Raw genomic sequence first — 20,506 nt, 5'->3', positions numbered from 1 at the left:
TTCATATCAACAACCCACAGTGGGTAATGATTATGAGTAAATTCTCTTTTTTTAGATAAAATTCTTGGATATATTGATTAACCTCATTGTTCCTTTGTGACTGCCTCATATGTAGCTAAAATATTAAAGCTATAATCTGTTTTTCATTTTTAGAAAAAAATTAAAACTTGCCCTAGACAATTTAACACAATTCATTGTTTGTGAATAGAATTACCTCTTTGTGAGTGCTTTTACAATCTGCAATTCAGAATTAAATAACTAAATAAGGAATGCAATAGATAAGGAATTTGTTTTTCACAGCTGACACATTTTGCTGTGAGTTCTAAAACACATTTTAGTGGTCACTGAGTCATCTGCAGGGAAAAGTATGAGAGAAACATCTCAGTTCATTGGAACAAGTAGATAGAAGGTCAAGTCAGCTCTTCATCTATTCATAGGAATGACTTCTTAAACTCAAATGCAAAAATGGTAAGAATTGTAAGTCAGAATCCTCAAGGAAAGGAAGGGAAACAGGCCAAACCTACCTTAGGTTTTGCTTCCATTTGAAAGTCCTCCTTCTAGTCCTCTCTTTCTCTTACCTGTCATCACATCCACATTGTAATGAAGTCATTTAACTAAACATCTGTATAATGGTACCAGAATATGAAGCAACCACCACCTAACTTTCTAAAAAATGGTAAGAGAATGATTCCTAATTCAGAAGTTTCAAACTGACATTCTTGAACCAAATAATGACGTATAGATGTATTGGGTTTGGTCTAGACAGTATATTAAAAGGATGTTATGTAAGTTAACAACATATAAAAGTTGGAATAATTTATAGAAAACATCTGTATTTTCAGTCTTTCTTGAGAAAATAATTAGAAAATCTGACCACCTTGATCTCACATTACACAAGGCAAGAGCTGAGTAATGGAATCCCTTCCCCTGTCTGAAAGCCTTTAGATGCCTTCCCTAAGGCACATTGATTTCTGTACATACTGCTCACATTTATCACATTTATTTGTGGATGTCTTATTTCTAACTCCTGCCAACTTCTTAACAGAAGAAAAAATATATCCTTTGTAATGTTGGGTACAGGCCTCATGTACAGAAGAAACCTAGTAAATGACATGTGCTTCCTAATATGTAGGAGATAATTAATCAATGAAAAACGCTGTTAGTATATCACTAAGTATAATAGGATTTTGAACATAAACAAGTTTCCAAAGATAACAATGAAATTGAAGCATATTGAAAACATTTAGTTATAAAAATTTTTTGGTAACACCTTGTAATTAATTTTAAAATTTAAAGAGAACTTTCTACAGTGCAGTGCAGTAGTTTTGACATTCAACTGTCCTTTAGCAGGAGGACACTGTCCAAATGGAAACTAATGTGGACACCAGACATACATAGAAGAGTTTCACCCTGTTGAAGCAGGAATGGATAGTCCAAGGCCCCTCAGCCCCTCAGCCAAGCCTGCTTCTTGGCCCTAATTCTCTTCAAAAACATCACTTTGGATTCTGTGGATGTTTGGAACCCACTAATCCTGTCAGGTTCCCATCATTTGAGAAAAGAGGAAATTGATGTTCAGTGAGATAATGGTTTTGTCCATTATGAGCAGACTCAAGATTACTGGTTATAAAGTTCTATTCTGAGACATATATGGGAACTGAAATAGTGTGTCACACACCCTTTCCTGCATACACAGAAAATAAAAGGAACAAGAGGAATGTATAAAAAATTAACCATATAAACAAGCACTAGACAGCTAAGAATTACTCAGGAAACTAAACATGTCTCTAAAAACAAAGACAAATATAAGAAATCCTGCTAATGTGGTGTTTCTAGACTGTTGTGTTTAGTCTGGATTACAGGAATACTGTTTTATAATTGAATACTCTACAACAGGGTGTCTCACCCTCAGCACTACTGACATTTTGGGGCTGGATAATTCTTTATTGTAGGGAGCTGTGTTGTCATGTTGTAGTTTAGAAACATCTGGATTCTACCTGCTAGATTCCAATGGAATAATCTGGGTCAAATAATCAATAATCAAAGTGCCTCCAGATATTGTTGATGTTCCCAGCAGCAAAACTGTCTCAAGTAGAGAACCACTGCTCTGTATTACTGTGTATCAATGCTAATTCTTGGTACATAAGACATCTACGTGTACCCTGAAATTCCAGTTGTAACATTTCAATTAATTATAATGATTTTCAAAATACTTGCAATGATTTTGAAGGAACCAGCAAGATTTTTAGTATTAGTTCCCTAGTGTAGGATTTGAAGCAACACTATTTTTATATTTATTAGTAAAATAAAGCCTAGACCTGAACAGTAAAATCATTACTGGTGTGTTCCATGCCCTCTGAGAAGTTGAGTGTTAAGTAGAGAGGTCTTAGCCTGGGAAGGTGCTGGGCTGGGGTTGCTTAGTCCTGAATGGAATCCTTCTATACAAGGCTAACAGTAGATGTTGGATAGTGGTACCCTAAGCATTCTTGGACAGACATCCCAAAATATTCAGTGAGTCTTTGAGGTTCATGATGTCTACTCTGATTTACCTAAACTTGATTAGAATTTTCTATGAATTTAAAAAAACAAAAAGCTAAAACTAAAAAATGAGAAATTAATCAAATTTGTAGGTAATATATCACTTATTATATACAAAGCAATGTCCTAAGTATTATCCATATATTAAATCATTTAATTCTTATAGCCAGACAATGAGGTAATTGTTATGACTATCCCCATTTTAGTCATAGAGAAGTCAAGTAATATGCTCATAAACATTTAGTTAGTTTTGGTTATTCAGACTTCAATAATTGGCAGACACTTTAAAAATGAAACTGTAGCTATAAGGAAAATAACTGATATTAATTGTTGATGATACAATAGAAGCTTTTATGTGAAAATGAGACATTCAGAACACTTCTATCAGACACTGTGATCTAAGACTTTTTGGTAAGATTGGTGGTGATAGTAGCAAATGTGATTTTTTAATATTGTTTAATCAAATGTGTCTATATTTGGAAGATATGCATAACTCAATGAACCAGCATTTTCCAAATGACTAGTGTGTAATGTCACAGAGTTGTATGTGGGTAAGAGATCCATTCAATGTTCAAAATAATATAAGAGATGTATGTATGTAACAGGTATAAATGTATGTATGTAACATATGTATGCATGTAACAGGTATAAAAATTTCATTGACCTGGTTTCAAAATCCATCTTTCAACTTTTAAATTTCTCTGATCTTAAAAACACCAGAAACAAAGTAACCACTCATCAGTTTTGGTTTAGCATCAAAGGATATCCACAATTATCTGGAAAATCTATTAAAATACTCCTTTCTCCTTTCCTTTTTTTCTTTTAATTATAATATAATCCACGTACAGTTGCACTGGTTTCAGGTGCAAATATAGTGAACCAATAATGCTACATGTTCTCCATGTTCATCAAGATAAATGTACTCTTAATCCCTGTCACCCACTCCACTCTCAGCTCCTCCCACCTCCTCTCTGGTAACCATCTGTTTGTTCTGTATAGTTAAGAGTTTGTGGGAGGAGTCTATTTCTTAGTTTGACTCTCTTTTTTTTCCTTTATTCATTTGTTTTGTTTCTTAAATTCCACATATGAGTGAAATCATGTGGTATTTGTCATTCTCTGATTTATTTCACTTAGGATTATATTCTCTAGATCCATCCATGTTGCAAATGGCAAGATTTCATTCTTTTTATGGCTGAATAATATTCCTCTGTGTGTGTGTGTGTATGTGTGTGTGTGTGTGTGTGTGTGTGTGTACGACACCTTCTTTATCCATTCATCTAGCAATGGATTCTTGGGCTGCTTCCACAATTTGGCTATTGTAAATAATAATGCTGCAGTAAACATAGGAGTACATATATCATTTTGAATTAGTGTTTTTGTATTTTTTTTTAAAGATTTTATTTATTTATTTGACAGAGAGAGACAGAGCTAGAGAGGGAATACAAGCAGGGGGAATGGGAGAGGAAGAAGCAGGCTTCCCGCCGAGCAGGGAGCCCGATATGGGGCTCGATCCCAGGACACTGGGATCATGACCTGAGCCAAAGGGAGAGGCTTAACCCTCTGAGCCACCCAGGTGCCCCAGTATTTTTGTATTCTTTGGGTAAATACCCACAAGTGTGATTACTGGATCATAGGGTAGTTCTAATTTTTTGAAGAACCTCCATATAATGTTTTGCAGAGTGGCTACACCAGTTTGCATTCCCACCAACAATGCATAATGGTTCTTTCCTCTCTACATCCTCACCGACGCGTGTTTCTTAGTTTTTTATTTTAGCCATTCTGACAGGTGTGAGCTCATATTTCATTGTAGTTTTGATTTGCATTCTCCTGATGATGAGTGATTTGAGCATCTTTTCATGTGTCTGTTGGCCATCTGGATGTCTTCTTGGGAGAAATGTTCATTCATGTCTTCTGCCCATATGATAATTGGATTATTTGGGTTTTGATGTTGAGTTTATCTGTTCTTTATATATTTTGAATACTAACACTTTATCAGATGTCATTTATATATATCTTCTCTCGTTTGGTAGGTTGTCTCTTAGTTTTGTTGATTGCTTCCTTAGCTGTGCAGAAGCTTTTTATTTTGAGGTAGTCCCAATAGTTTATTTTTGCTTTTATTTTACTTACCTCAGGAGACCTATTTAAAAAAAATGTTGCTATGGGTGATGTCAGAGAAATTACTGCTCATGCTCTCCTCTAGGAATTTTACAGTTGCAGGTCTCACATTTAGGTCTTTAATCCATTTTGAGTACATTTTTGTGTATGGTGTGAGAAAGTGATCCAGTTTCATTCTTTTGCATGTAGCTGTCCAATTTTCCCAATACTATTTGTTGAATAGAATGTCTTTCTCCAATGCATATTTTTGCCTCTTTTGTCGAAGATTAATTGACCATATAATTCTGGGTTTGTTTCTGGGGTTTCTATCTTGTTCTATTGATCTGTTTTTGTCTATTTTTGTGACAGTTTCATACTGTTTTGATTACTGCAACTTTGTAATATAACTTGAAATCTGAAATTGTGATGCCTCCAGCTTTGTTTTTTCTTTTTCAAGATTGCATTGGCTATTTGTGGTCTTTTGTGGTTCCATCCAAATTTTAGGATTGTTAGTTCTAGCTTTGTGAATATTCTTCTTTCCAACCAAAAGTGTGTAGTTGGGTTTTCCTTGTCTGTTTCAACGAAAGCAATATGTAACAAAAGATTGAGTTCAGAAGCAGGTGTTAGAATACAGCTCTCTTCTATTAAGTCATATGTAAAACTGTGTTGCTCTTACTAATTGTGGGGGATAAATATTGTTTTTCACAATAAATGTTATTTATGTGAATGAGTATTGGGTTTATTGTTATTTTAAAACAAATTTGTGAATAAATGAGTATTTCATTTTTTTTTAATTATGATAAGTACAAATAGATATAACCTATATAAACAAATTGGGGGGAGGTGTTCCTTGTTCATTTTAAGAGTATAAAGATATTGGGGCGCCTGGGTGGCTCAGTGGGTTAAAGCCTCTGCTTTCGGCTCAGGTCATGATCTCAGGGTCCTGGGATCGAGCCCTGCATTGGGCTCTCTGCTCAGTGGGGAGCCTTCTTCCCCCTCCTCTCTCTCTGCCTGCCTCTCTGCCTACTTGTGATCTCTATCCGTCAAATAAATAAATAAAATCTTAAAAAAAAAAAAAAGAGTATAAAGATATCATGAATCCAGGGCACCTAGGTGGCTCAGTCATTAAGCATCTGCCTTTGGCTTGGGTCATGATCCCAGGGTTCTGGGATAGAGCACTGCATTGGGCTGCCTACTCAGTGGGGCACCTGCTTCTCCCTCTCCCACTCCCCCTGCTTGTGTTCCCTCTCTCTCTCTGTCAAATAAATAAATAAAATCTTTAAAAAATAATAATAAAGATATCATGAATCCAAAAATTTTGAGACTAAATGCTTTAGATCACTCTTCTCTTTATGTTCATTTATTTTGATTTTTGATTTTTTAAATTTTTTTAAAGATTTTATTTATTTATTTTAGAGAGAGAGAATGAGAGAGAAAGAGCCTGAGAGGGAGAGGTCAGAGAGAGGAGCAGACTCCCCGCTGAGCAGGGAGCCCTGTGCAGGACTCAATCCTGGGCCTCCAGGATCATGACCTGAGCCGAAGGCAGTTGCTTAACCAACTAAGCACCCAGGCACCCCTATTTTGATTTTTTAAATAAAATTTCTATAGTTTTAGAAGATTTTATTATTTTTATATTTGAAAATGTCAAACTCCAGGTACAGGTATAAAGAAGACAGTGAAAAATGTAGGTCATACCTCTAGTAAGAGATTAGCCAAGATTATTTAGAGGGTGGAGTGGTGTGGCTGACTTCATAATAAATTCCTAGGAAGTTTCTCTTATCTTTGTGAAAAAACAAAGAAAAGTGATGGACTCATTTGTTTCTAATAGGTGGTTTTTTCATGTGGAAATATGCAGTCTAGGGTTTTTCATTTATTTCAAATATTTGATACATAGGACCATATTTTATACTGAATCAAATACACATGCATACATATGATGTATAACAAATATGTATGTGTGTGTATATATATATATATATATATATATATATATATTTATTTTTTACCATTTATCTCTCTATATATATATATATATATATATATATATATATATATATATATATGGTGTGTGTGTGTGTATGTGTATATATATGTATCAGGTTTACACAGAAGTAGTAGAAGATATATTTCCTTTCCATATATATCAGAGTGTCACCTTTTTGTATAGGTAAATCAAACTTTTTAATTCTGAGCGCTTCTGGTGCCAATCTCTGATCTTCTATACTGCTGCAGACTGATAACAGACTTTGCCACCTTAATAACTAACTTGTCCTTAGCACAAGGAAAATTGCATTGAATTTCCTTTGAAATTGTATCAAGGACTTGGAAGGCCCTGTGTTTTCTGAACCATGCTTAAGGGGGAAAGAAAAACTGAAAATAAACTAATCTAGCCATGAAAAAAATAAATGATGCACTTTTAAGGGATTTTTTTTAAAGACTTGATGATTTCTATTAGTTTTTAGTTTTTTCTTTAAAATATTCTAAAATACTGAGTGATTTATTTTTATAGAGTACTGATTTAAAATATCCAAAAATATTGTGATTAAACGTCTTAAACAGCTCATATTTATTTCTCACATGAGGGCTCCTGACTAATCTTCATTATGTTAAAGCTTCATTTCCATATTTCAAAGAATGTACTTGAGCATTGTCAAATGGCAATTAAGTTTTGATGGCTTTTAAATATCAATTTAATTTGAATGCTTAAATATTTTATGCTATCTATGGGGACTTATATATGATGGCTATGAAGTTCTTTCTCAGGTTGAATGATTAATTTGACTTTAAAATGTAGCAAAAGTAAAATTTAATAAGGCTTAGTTTACTTGTTTTTTGTTTTTTGCTTTTTTTGCTTTTTTTATTTTTGAGAGAGAGAGGGAGAGAGAATGCAAGCATCTGAGTATAGGGAAAGGGCAGAGGGAGAGAGAGAGAGAGAATCCCAAACAGGCTCCACACCCAGTGCAGAGCCCAACATGGGGCTTGGACTGTAAGATCAAGAGATCATGAGTAAAGTGGAAACCAAGAGTCAGACACAACTGACTGAGTCCCCAGGTTCCCCTTACTTTACTTCACTTTTAAAGCTAAAGTAAAAACAAATGAAAATTTTACATATTAAACTGACATAATTTTTAGGTAGCTTAAATGTTCTCATATATGGTTACATTGCTAAGATTTTTGGTTTTGTTTTTCTTAATTTGGTTCTCATTTTACTTACCATTCAATGTATAGACTTCTGAAAAATTGGGAATTTTTTAACATAAATTTTAATTTATATCACTTGTCCATTACTACAAAAATATTTATTGAATACTTGTCATGCTATATACTTAAGATCCAATGATATAGATTAAAAACTTATGAGAGAAGATGACTTTTAACAAGTAAGATAACAAATAATTATATAGCTTCAATCTGTAATGAGTGTTGTAAAAAACAAAACAAAAAAACCCCCAAAACTACAGAAACCAGAACAGTGATATAATGGATATAATTTGGTGGTCTCTGTTTCAAGAAGTTAGAATGACCTCACAGAAAAATCATAATTTACATTGCTATCAGAAAGGTGAAGAGAAGTTACTCACATGAAGAAGAGAAACATGTACTGTTCAGGTGCAAAGGCCCTAAATGAGAAATAGCTTCATACTTTCAAAAACAGGAAGAATACTAGTATGCCAGAGTATAATGAAGGAGGAAAGAGGTACACTCAAAACCTTGAAGGACATGCTAAAGATTTTGGATATTATTTCAAGTCCATGGGAAATTATTGAAGCTTTTTCATCAGGGGAATAATGTGATAAGATTTCTGCTGTATTAAAAAAAAAAATCTTCCTGGTTGCTACATGGAAAATGGAATAGGATATAGCAGTAGTGAAAGTTGGCAAACAAATCAGAAGACTCTTTAGTACTTCAAAGTAGAATATCAAGGTGGAGAAAGTTGACAGTGATCTTTGTAATAGAAGCGCTATGACTGCATGATGGCCATGTCCCATGAGGCGGAGATGGAGGGATCAAGGTGATCTCAGGTTTCTCTTTTGAGCCACTGATGGTCTTCTTTCTTGGAGATCTCTTCTCTCTAATCTTCCTTAGAGAATGAATAAGAGTTTTATTGTGGACATACTTTGCTTGAGAAGCCTGGTAAGTAATCTGGAGGAACTCACATTGGTAATTTGATGTATGAGAGAAATTTCAGAAAGGAGGCCTGAGTCATATGTACATTAATAGCATATAGATGTGAGTCCTATGATGGCTCAAGGAAATGAGATTGTCTGGGATGAAATGTAAGGCAGATAATAGGATACTAATATTGAGCTTCAAGCTGAAAATCTCTAGAAATCCCTGAACTCGCCCTCCCTTTTAACATCTAATTCATGAATCTGAACTTTGACCAAAGGATCATCCCATTTACATGAGTTGAAAAAAATTATGTGAATCTCTTTCCAGTGGATATCTTAAGGCAAAAAGATTTAACTTTTCAAGTGAAATTTGATAGAATTTACCTATAAAAGTATCTGAGTCTAGAGATTTATTTCTTGAAAAAAAATGTTTCTTGGTTATTTCAGTTGATTCAAAACTTACTGGTCTACCCAATTCCTTTATTTCTTTTGCACTGATTTTAGATGTATATTTCTAAGGCATTATCCATTTCAGGCAGGTATTTACATATACTGGTATACAGTTGTTTGTAATATGTTTCCACTATTTTGTGTAGTATCTGTTGCTTCTTTATTTAACTTTATTGATTCTCCCACTAGTTGTAATAGTTTATACATTTCCTGGGCTTTTCCATGTAAAGACATAGAAGAAATATTGTCTGACAATACTAATATTTAAATTTTCTCTTTCTTAACCTCATATATTTTATTTTGTTAATATTTTAATATTTTTGTAGTACTGGCTCAGACCATCTGGAATAGAGGCAGAAGTATTAGATATTGTATCTAATTTCTGAATTTCAAAGATAGATTTCAAACTGTCACCTCTGAGTACAGTCTTTGTAGTTAGTTTTGGCAAATACCCTTTATCTTCATAAGGAACTGCTTTTTTATTTCAGTTGGTGAAATGTGTGCTTATTTCTGCATCTCTGGAAATAATTGCATGTCACTTATTCCCACTAGGGAAAATCTCCAGGGAACCACAAAGATATGGTCTTTGGTTGGACTTGCTCATGTGTGGTTTGGCTGATAGCTTTTTCTTATTCCCTTTAAGGTAACAGAGTTTTTTTTTTTTTTAACTCCTGATGTTTATGTTATTTTCTTTTTGTTACTGTTATGTGATTTTTTTTCTGTGATATATTTATGTGTGGGTTTATTTTAGCTATCTTCTTTCATGCTTAAGAGTCCCTCTTGATCCAAGGATTCAACTTTCTTCATTCCTCCATGATGACCTGGAGCAGTAATTATATTATACCTGAGTAAGAGGGACTCCTGTGCTGGGCCCCACATCTTAAAAGTCCCTACTATAGATATTGCTCCTGTGGCATTTAACATGGAATGATGCTTCTAGGAAAAATTTTATATTCAATAGCTCAGAAAGTACCAGTGACTATCTTGGAAAGCTTAATTGCTTGACTACAGAAGCTCTTGTGTAAAATTTACTTTTTGACCAAAGCTTTCCTCTGTATTTTTGACCTTTTTGTTCCCTAGGATCCCAAAGAAACAGAACGCAAAAAACCTGTAAAAGCAGTTATCTGTACTACACCATCTTTCCTTTAATTTAGCATTTTTAATGCATCTGGTATGGCAAGGCTCTTCTATGAACATTTTCTCAATTATCATCAGTAGCTATAGTTTCCTTAAATATCAATCAGTGGTGAATTACAGTAGTCATAGGTTTGTGGTTTCTGTTTCTATATTGTTTTTCTTCTTCCCTCTTATCCATTTTTCCATTCTCTCTTTCAAGGACTTTTCACAGTTCGGGTCCACTATAACTTCTTTGTTTGTTTGTTTGTTTTTCTTCTCCAGCATGATTACAGATTAATTTAAGATTTTAAATGCTCTATATACAATTCAGGTGATTTGAAGCAGAAAGGAGAGTTATGTGCATAATTCTCCTGACATATAACTTTAGGAGGTCCTCAAAATTCCTGATTTTCCTTATAGATGCTGATGCATTAGGTCTGGAGTGGGGTTTTGGTACCTGCCTTTTGTCAAACTTTCTTGGTATTTTTATGAAAAAGCATATTTGGGTAACAAGATTGTAATACACAAAAATCCAGTTCAAATCAGGAAGGTTGGGTTTCAATTCGAGCCCAGTCACTTTAAAGCAAGCCACTTACCATCTTTGAATTTCAGTGACTTTTTCTGTAGAGGTGATGCCTACCACCACTTACAGTCATTGTGACAAATAAAACTGCTAATATCTGTGGAGCAAATGTCATGTACCTGACGGTTAGTGTCCTATAAATATGAAGTCCCTCCTGTTCCTGAGTGACCCAGACAAAGAGAAAGAACCCATTCAGGGAAGCATATTGACGTAGTGCTGCTATGGGAACACCTGATCTGATGGTAGGTAGGTCTTGTATAACCCTTCCCTTCCGTTGTCACCTAGACAAACACCATTGTCTGCAGTTATGTTAACTTTCCCTGATCTTATCTAGTACCTTCTGGGTAGTAGACTGCATTCCTTTGGATTCTCTCTAATTCTAATATGTGATGAGCACGCCAATGCTGCCTTATGAACACATCTGTCATTCAGCCATGCTTAGACTTGCAGAGGGAAAGGCAGCTTCAGTAGCCTTGGAGATGGAAAACACCACAACCTGAGACAGACTAAGGTACATGTGGCTCCAACTCTAATTTAGTTTTATTTTTTTTATTTAATTTAATTTCATACCTTTGTTTTAATTTAATAGTGAGCCAGAGGGAAAAATTAGAGTTTCACTTTAAAAGTAAGATTTTGGATGAGTTCTCATTTTTACCTCTTATAGTTTTGTTTTTTGGTTTTTTGTTTTTTTTTAAATAATCCATGTAATCGAATGCTAATCTTGTCAATGCTTTTTATAAATCTTAAGTTTTTGTAAGTAAGTTTTTCAAGTTTATTATGGGTAGTAATCTGGTTACTGTAGGAACTGAATATTTTAAATGTATAAATACATACATATAAGGTATATATAAACATATATGCATACATAAGTAAAACACTGGAAAATAGAGGTGCCTGGGTGGCTCAGTCATTAAGCATCTGCCTTTGGCTCAGGTCATGATCACAGGGTCCTGGGATGGAGCCCCACATCAGCCTCCCTGCTTAGCAGAGAGCCTGCTTCTCCCTCTCCCTCTGCCTACTCTGCAGCTCTACCTACTCATGCTCTTTCTATCTCTCTGTCAAATAAATAAATAATCTTTAAAAAATAAAAATAAAACACTGGAAAATATAGTTGTGCCTTCTTCAGTGATCTGAGTATACAGATCATATCCATATATCATGCTGTAGCTTTATTCCTCAGGTATTTAAACTCAGTAACTATGTTAACCATCACTTAACTCTGCATTCATATAATTAAATATCAATTCTAAATTGATTAATTTGGAACTTTGGTAGGTTACAAATGAGTAATTCTATTTTAGTCTCTCTTTTGTGAAACAAACCTTTTAATTCACTTTAAAAATTCACTAAAGCTGTTAATGATACTCATTTGCAATATCTCACAAATATGCACTTGTAGAAATAATGTATTTTCTGGTGTTTTCTTTTTAATTTAAATTAATAGCTAAGCATATAATCAAGTACTGAGTATAAGGCCTCTGTAATAGTTGCTATGGAAAATTCAGGTTTGAGAAAAGGATTATTTAGAGTGCTCTAATTAAAAGCTAATGAAGATTAAAATGTTCTTAATTCCAATTTTCAATCTATTTGAAGGTCATCCCCCTTCAGAGTGAAGATGAATAAATACTAAAATCTAGCTGCCATTTTAAATAGTGGAGTCATTAAGTAGCAAAACAAAACAAAGCAAGAGACAAAAATTTTAAAGACACTGAAATAGTTTATACTCTGGGAAAAGCAAAAAAATTAGACTGAATTTCTATGTTGGAGGTATGATAAACATAAAAATATGGCAGATAATTTATTTTTATGAGTAATTACATTATACTCAATCTTTTTTTTTTTTTTTTGCAAAGCATAAGTCAGTCCAAGCTATGAATATAATTATGTTAACCATGCTTATACATGAGTTTAAAATGTAACTCCAGGATGGTATTTTTTGGAGCTAAAGTTTCAAATTAATTTATGTTATGTGAAAAAATATATACAGATTGAAAAATCTTCAAAGTAGTTTATTTCCCAATATTTATACATTCTTATATACTACAGAAATATTCATTTAATAAATACATATTAGTGCTTACTCTGTGAAGAGATGTATGTATTATTGCTTAATTGTAAATTAAAGACTGAATATTAATGTACTCTCTGACCCATTTATGTCATACCAGTTGGTACCTATACATCATTCTACGTAGAGGGCGCTTAAAGGCAACGGGCTTGAGCAATGGAAACCTGATCAAAGCACAAGGGCCCACAGTGACCACCAGGCTGACGCAGAGAGACTCATTAAGTGACTCACGTAGAAACAGCCATAGCCCCTAACTGACCAATTAAAACATGTACAGTTCATAAGATTAACAAAAAAAGGAAAATTCCATATGTCCCCTACTCCCTTGCTCTGCCCTATAACTGTGTCCCCTCACCACAACCTTATTGCAGACAGTCCCTCCTTTTCTGTCCCACCCACTGCTCCCTTGTGGTATATATTCAATAAACTTCCATCTCCTGTTCTGCCATGGATGAACTCCTTCACTGCCAGTGCTACTGACCCCATCTGCTGGGGTCCCCCACATTTCATAAATAAAAATCAACTGGAACAAAAATCAATTCAGCATAGTGAAATGAAAAGATTCAGATTAAAAAGTACTACAATGTAGTGGAGCCTGTCTTAGTAGAATTGGAGATTTAAAATCTCTTTTGGGGCAAAAGAGAGCTATTGACTAATGTCAGTAAGACAAGTTCCCACTATACCTATATCAACCGCTCATTTCTCCATCAGACTTTCTGTGTTTATGAGCATGTAAGCCCTGCCTTAATCTATTGTAAAATATATTTCTGCTTTTCCTTCAGATCTTTTGTGTTTAGTTGTGTTGGCTAGAGGCAGACATGAAGAAAGGGAAACTTCACTCAATCATTCTTTACCCATCCTATGTCTCTTATTTCCTGATAGTCTCTATAAACTTCATTACTCTTAACCAGTTATGGACTTCCTGTTCTGGAAGGGAGATCTCACTTCTTTCTTTACTCAGAAAATTTAAGCCATCAGACATGTAATCAGATAATTTTGTTTCCTCTTCTTAAAACAACAAAAATTACAGTAATCACATCCCTTTCTGTTCCTAGTCAGGGGTCAGGGTTCTATCTTTCCAATCCAAGTTGATGACTTCCTCTTCCTTTCCTCATCCTGAAGGATCTAGTTTTGTCAAGTTATTTCTGCATTAACTTCAGTTTCTTACTCCTGACTGTCCCTACCCTGCCTCTGCACAGACCTCAGTTCTTGAGTTTGGCCAAGAAAGAATTCAAACTTTCAGAAGCAAACCTCAGCTAAGCACAATTTTAATAGCAGTGAAAGAGAAAGTACGCTCTGAAGATGGGAGAGTGGCAAACCCACAAGGGGCACCTGCATTGGAATTAGAGGTGTTTTTCTTTTTATGTTTGCATAGGTTAAGAATTATAGGCAGTCTCTGATTGAGGTTACTTCCAATCACCTAAGAAACTCCTCCTATTAGGAGGGTCAAGGAGGTTCTAACATGCAATGTGAATTTATTATAATGAAGATATAAGTTACTGTAGGGCAGAGGTTATAGGGAAGATTGCGTTGATGTCCCCCCTTCCCTGCATCTTTTGTTGCTATTTGGAACTTGGTTTCTACCCTTTTTATCAGTTGGAAGGTATTTGTTCTCTGCTCATATCTAGCTAACTGCGTACTATATCATAAATACTCCCTAAACCTTTAAATTTTTTTCAAGCCTCTTTATAAATAAAAAAAGAACACAACACTTCCTTTTATCCTTCAGTTACTAATTGGCCTCCCTTCACTAATCTCAGGAAAACTTCTTAGGTGGGATGCTATGGTGTATTTTCTGTTACCAACTAATTCTCAAACATCAGCTGTTAACAACTCAGTTCTGACACTAACTACCTGAAGTTACCATAGACCCCTCCAGTTCAGGGCTCAATCTCACAAGACTGCCCAGGTTTACACACCAGTCGCTGTGGGGCCTCTCATACTTCTGACTAATAACTTGGGAGTTCCCCAAACCCTCTGCTCAGGTTTGATAATCTACTAGCTCAGTTTAGAGCGTACAAGAAGCACTTTGCTCACATTTACTGGTTTATTATTAAGGATACAAATGAATAGCCAAATGAAGAGATACATAGGGCTGAGGTCTGGAAAGGTCTTGAATGCAAGAATTTCTGGTCCCTATGGAGTTAGGGTATATCACCAACCCAGAAGTTCTCCAAGTATCTTATTTAAGAGTTTTTATGACCTAATCTCTAGCCCTCCTCCTCTCCCCTAAAGTTGGAGGAGGGGCAGAGAATTAACATCCTCCAATCTCAATGTGTTTGGTGTGTCTGGTGAGCAGCCTCCTCCTGAGACTATCTAAGAACCCCACCCTCAGACAACTCATTAGCATGAACTCAAGTATGATCCCCAGGGACCCATAGGAATAACAAAAGATACTTTTTATCAGTCAGGAAATTCCAAGTGTTTCTGGAGCTCTCCAGCAGGAACCAGGGACAAAGATTAAATATGTTTCTTATTATACTAGGGATAGTATACCGTTCGTTGCATGTCCCCTCAAATTTTTTACTTCCTCTTGATTTCTTGTTGTAATAGTGTTTTGCCCCATTTCACTGAAACTAGTTAATGGATTTCTTATCAACAAATTCAATTGATATTTTTAAATTCTAGTTTTATTGGACCTTCTTCCTACATTTGATATTATGGATCATTTTCTCCTCACTTGAAGTTTTGTTTTTTGTTTTGTTTCCCATAACTCCATGGTCTTTCTTTTCCCTCCTTTTATATCTCTGCCAGTCTCGTCTCATTTTGCTTTTCTGGATTTTTTTCACACCCAGTCTTCCCATTCTTATCTGAAATCAGTGGTTTTCAAGCGCCATTTTGGCATGATTATGTACTCTAGTTAGTTCTAATTTGCTTATTAATAATATAGTATTACTTTTAATTATGTTACTTTTACTTCCTAACATCATTTTTTATACAAAATATTTCAAACATACAGAAAAGCACACAGAATAATATAACAAATGCCATGGACCCCCTACCCAGATCCAATATCTATTTATCACTTTAAAGTATTTGCTTCTTACTGTAACATCACATTGCATTAAGTTTTGTAAGCTGTGTCAGTTTCTTTCTTGTCCTACCAAAATAAAAATACTAATCCAAAGTATATAATTCTTATTCATGTTATTTACTGCCTATCCATAAATGATATATATTATGTTGCTTACTTTAAAATTTTGAATAAGCAATATCCTTCTGCAACTTACATTTATACTTAACCTTGGCTTTAACAAGATTTAACTTTGCTGAAACATGTAAATAAGGCTACTGCTTTTAGCTGCTGTATTGTAAGCATTTCATATAGGGATATGTGCATTTTTTGTCCATTTTCTTACTGAAAGTAACTTACATCATTTCAAACTTTTGATTATTGTCAAAAGTTTTGCAACAAATATCCTGAGTAGGTCTCCTTGTGAAAGTTAGCATGTACTAATTGGGGATTTCTGGGTCATAGCATGTGCATACCTTCAAGTTTATTGGATATTACCAAAACATTTTCCACAGGGAGCACATGCATTATACTATCTTCTGCAGTATCTACAATAGCTCTTCTCCTCTACCTACCCTGACACTGGCAATGTAGGTAGTGGGTAAGGGCATAGGCCCTAAAGTCCCAGTCTTGGCTCTGACACTTATTAACAATGGGACGTTGGCAGAATTCAGCCTCTCTATTCCTGTTTTCTTCATCTTAAAACGGGAATGGTATAATAACTATCTCATGGAGCTACTATGATGATCTACTAAATATAAAATGGTTAGAATGGTGTGGAAAGTAGCTGATTAAGGATTAACCATTTCCCTGTTGTTGGTATTGTCAGGCAATTTAGGGACGAGATTAAATGCTCAAGGTTTTTTTCCAAGAGGTTTGAATTCCAGCTCCAACACTTAATCATTTGAACCTAACTGCAATTCAGTTTTCTTATCTGTAAGAGCATTTTAACAATCTCTAAGTCATGGCGTTTTGTGATGATCTAATGAATTAATCCATGAATAAGCATTAAGCATTATTTGATGCCTAGTGAGCACTCGGTAATCACAACTGGTAAGATTATTGTCATTTTTTAAATTGCTGGAATGGTAGGTGTGAAATGGTGTCTTATTTGAATTTGCATTCTCTACCGATAAAGTTGAGCATCTTTGCATCCAAATATTGACAGTTTAGGTTTCCTTTTAAACTACCCATTGTAGGATGAATCATATACCTGATCTAAGGACTTGCAGCATTTCTTCCAGAAATTTCTGATTTGACAGGACTCATTTCAAAAATAAGGATGGATACAGGAAAATGCAGGTTATGGTCAATGATTTTGTTCTTATCCGGATGCACTATATGCTGCTCTCCTACTGTATATTACGTAGATGCAGGTGACCCAAACATATGAGGTAGTCTCTGTCATATATCAAGATATGACCCCATGGAGGACCAGTCAAATAAGTAAAACTTATTTGCATTATTCAAAGAATTCTGTGAAGGTTTTGACTTAGTCCATTCCTACTACTGACATACTTCAATAAAGGACTCTACTTATTCATGGTCTTTGATACATGCCTCTATGGGATTACTCATTTGTAGGAATTATGTATATATTTTGAACAACAGTTATTTGTTATAGGCATCTTTTTGTAGTCTGAGGTTTATCTTTATCTTGCCCTCTACCTTAGAAAAATTTTCAACCTTAATATAGTCAGACCTATCAGTGATTTTGCCGATAGTTTATAATTTTTACATCTCAATTTGGATTTCCTTTACTGTGTTGATGGTATAAAGATGTTCTGTGGGTTGTTTTGTATAATTTCAGATTTTGCTTTTACATTTATGTTATCACTATATCATGTTTTTAAAATTCAATGACACAGCACCCAGCTGATGTAAGTCCTATGTAACTATAAGTATGAGATATCATAGCAGATGCTGTCAGGGTCCCACCCGCCTACCCCAACCTGTCAGTGTGCTCAAGTCAACTACTAACTGCTAGTATCGGCATCTTTGTACCCACAGGCAGATTTGGTTGGATTTGTGGAATGCCAGTGCACAGTGTGTGGCAGGCAGAAACAAAACAAAACAAAACAAAACAAAACAACAATAGCAACAACAAAACCCTGGGGAATTAATACCCTCTGGCAGAAGCCCTCTAAACTAGGACTTTGTGGAGTATGTTTCTGATTCCTCACACATCTAGTGATTTTATTGTCAACCCACACAAGACTGCCCCAAGCTTGCTGGCTCCCTGCCTCAGAGTGGCCTTTTGCCTTTGGTGAAGATCTTTAGTTTCTTATCCAGCAGCTGGAGAAACCAAATTTTCTGAGCTGAGTTCATTAGAAGCTGCAGATTATCATTCACCAGTCTTGTATCTCCTCTACAATTTTTCCCTCTCGAGTCATGCTCTACTCAGCAGCTCTCTCATGGCTTCAACCATGTGAGGTCAAATTTGATGTGGCTTTTCTAGTTACCTGCAGCAGTTAAGGTCATCTGCAGTAAGCCACACTATCATAGTCACAAGCAGAGGTCTCAGATAGTTTTTACTTGTATTCTGTTACCTGAATCAAACTATGGGTTGCAGACTGTTGGTTCTTCGTTATTTGCTAAAACTTCTCAACTCTCTGCTGGTATGACTCAGCATCTTTTATTCTCTTGCCTCTTTTGCTTTGGAATTGTTTTCAGTTTGAGTCATACAGTAATTTGCCTGAAGCATTGACATGTTTCTTTGGCCTAAAATAGTTCAAAGTTACCATGAATGTTATTGCCCTTCTCCATTAAATTTGGATTTAAAAAATGCTTTAACTCTGCCACTTTGGCCCAATCCTCCTTTCTTGTTCTAAAAATACTATAGTGTTTGCATTTGGTTTTAAAGTATTTTTTTGCTTCTAGCATCGGAAGGTTTTTTTTTTTTTTTTTAGATCTTCTTTAAACCTCTGTCAATGTACTGTTAGTCATTGGTATCGATAAATTATGTAGACTATATAAATGATGTATATATGTATATAGACACATATGCAGACACTCTATTCTATCAACATATTTGAAGTGGGATTTGAGAGCTTACAGCCCTCATTATAGTCTTCCACATTGCAAAAAGATTTATCAACTTAAGAAGTAAATTAGAGAGAATTTAAGGTTACCACTTCAATATCATTCTTATTCATTTGAATTCCTCAATGCTTCTTGGGAAACGGAGTTAGCAGGATAGCTTGACTCAATAACCAGGAATTGCACATAACCTGAAACTGATTTAGTTACCATAATCTACAGGGATTGACATTGCTGTGTGCTGATTATTAATTGTGATTATATCTCATATCTCCACACACATTTGGAATGTTTCAGTAAAATCTAGACATGAGTTTCCTGTGCAAATGTTATTTTTCATATGTATTAGTGTGGAAAATATTTGAGAACTGTTTTTTTAGACATCATTTTTACCTGATTTCGTCCTTGGCCACTCACCTTCTCTTCCCACACTCTAGTAACCACCCTGGACTGCGTGATTCACTCTCCTAGTTGTAATCACAGTTCATGTGTTACCCGTCTAGCTGATCTTCAAACTGACAGGTATTTCCATCTGAATAGGCCACAGGTACCTCAAACTAATTAAGACCCAGGTTGAGCAGTTCATCTCTGAATGAAATCATTTGTCCCTTCATAGTTTTCCCATCTTGTCACTTACCCAGTCATTAGTTTTAAATACCGTGTTTGAATTCATGAGATATAATACTATAAATGTAAAATTATATTAACATACTCTAATACTTTGCATACAACCAAACCATTATTCAGGGCCAATATATTTCCTTTGAATTCCTTTTATATTTATGGAACAAGAAAGCCATGTTTTTTCCTCACCTAACTCTTATGATATAATAACATTGATTTTCTATCCATTTTTAAAATTTTAATTTCACTAAAGTTAACATACAGTGTTTTATTAGTTCCAAGTGTACTATATAGTGATTCAACAGTTCCATACATCACCCGGTCCATCTATTGTTTTTTAAAGAGTAAAATAGTGAATTCAAGGGTTGTCAATTTTAACCAGGAGCTTATGAATAAGAATAAAAAGAAAATATATTAAAAGCATGCAAAAGCACAAAGAAATTGTTTAACCATAACTTCAGATATGTGAATTAAAATTCAATAATTATTTAAAATATTACTTGTTGGAATCTGTTTTAGAAATGAACTTAATTTCTCAATTAGGAATCCCAGATGTTGAACAATGCCCTAGTTTAAACTGAATAAAGACAAATTACGTTCCTTCAACATATTTTTGAATGTTTGGATGGATTTTCATATTATCCTTGGATATGAGAGGGACTGAAGTGTAAAATACTTATTAGAAAAGTATTCTTTCAGGCACTCTTACTTGTAGTCTCAGCAAATAGATTTGCGTACAACAAATACATATTCAATTATAATGTAAATATGCACTTGGGTGCAGTAGGAATACAGATATACTGCATTTATTATAATAACTGCTCTGTAGTTAGTGCTTTGTACAATATGAGCTTTTAAAAGGAATGGTTTTC

This window comes from Enhydra lutris, unplaced genomic scaffold, assembly GCF_002288905.1.
Source record: "Enhydra lutris kenyoni isolate GAN:26980312 unplaced genomic scaffold, ASM228890v2 scaffoldscaffold2, whole genome shotgun sequence".
Classification (NCBI taxonomy): Eukaryota; Metazoa; Chordata; class Mammalia; order Carnivora; family Mustelidae; genus Enhydra; species Enhydra lutris.
Note: the sequence above shows the minus strand (reverse complement) of the source record.